Source organism: Frankliniella occidentalis, unplaced genomic scaffold, assembly GCF_000697945.3.
Source record: "Frankliniella occidentalis isolate FOCC.00 unplaced genomic scaffold, Focc_3.1 Scaffold16, whole genome shotgun sequence".
Lineage (NCBI taxonomy): Eukaryota > Metazoa > Arthropoda > Insecta > Thysanoptera > Thripidae > Frankliniella > Frankliniella occidentalis.
In genome coordinates, this window is record NW_026267146.1 from 2,176,002 (window position 1) to 2,177,208 (window position 1,207).

A 1,207-nucleotide genomic window follows, 5' to 3' on the forward strand; every position below is an offset into this window, starting at 1 on the left:
CCCTACCCTTGGAGTAGAAAGGAGGCCAGTCTCCTTTCATTGCGTTGGGTTTGGCCATGCAGTGCGCCCGCCCCGCGCTTGCCCCGCCACGCCCGGCGCGCGCCGATCGTTTTAACGTTTTACAACCGCGGGCGACGCGGGCCGCGCGTCGTCGCGCCTCGCCGTCGTTTTGCTTGAGAAACGCGCGCGAGACACAAACTGGCTGGGAAATTTATAGGCGAACGGCGACGCGCGCTCTTCTCCGCGGAGGACAGCCGGAGGGAGTGGGACGCGCGGGTGTCAGGCTGGAGCCGGCGCCAGCTGCCCCGACCGGCGTCTCTGTGCGCTGACAGCTTGACAGCAGTCTTGGCAGTGCTTTTGACAGCGCCGGGTTGGTGGCACAAGCACCCGTGCCGCGCCACTACTCGTCTACGAATGAGGTCTAGGCTGGGACACGTCGCCAGCCAGCCCTGGACGCCTGCGAATCGTTGGGTAGGCAACCGAGCAGCGCAGCTATGCGCACTTTTGCCTACCTCGCGATTTGCAGGCGTTTCAATCCAATGGCAGGTATATCTTTAACCGGCATTGTCCCTCTCGACCAAGAAGTGATTTTGGTCTCACGGAGCATGGAAACCTACAACGCCTCGTCTAGAATTATTGCCAGGCTAGGACTAGTTACACGTCGACGACGCCAGCCAGCCTGGAACGCCTGCGAATCGCTGGATAGGCAACCTAGCAATGCACCTCTGCGCACGTTTGCCTACCGCTCCAATTGAAGGCGCTTTGGAAGCCAGAGGGTTGAGAGCTGTCACTGTTCTTGCCTACTAATTCTGACTTTGCTTCAGGAGTTGGAGCACCTGCAGGGCCTGACACCGCGTGAGAAGAGGGCCGTCAACGCTCTCCTCGGCGGATCGGTGAGCAGCGGGTGGTGGCTGGTGTGGTACCATGGGGAGATGGTGGCAATATGATAGTTTGATTGTCCCATCATTTTATTTTTTTCCAGGGTGGCGGCGGCGGCAGCTTCCTCAACGAGCTCAACAAGGGGCCGACATACTCGCAGCTGCTCGGCCAGAGCGGGGGCGGCAAGCTGGGCATCTTGAGCGGGCTCCTGGGCAGCTCCAGCGGCGGCGGGGTGAGTCCACGAGACAGACAGACAGACAGACAGACAGACAGACAGACAGACAGACAGACAGACAGACAGACAGACAGACAGACAGACAGACAGACA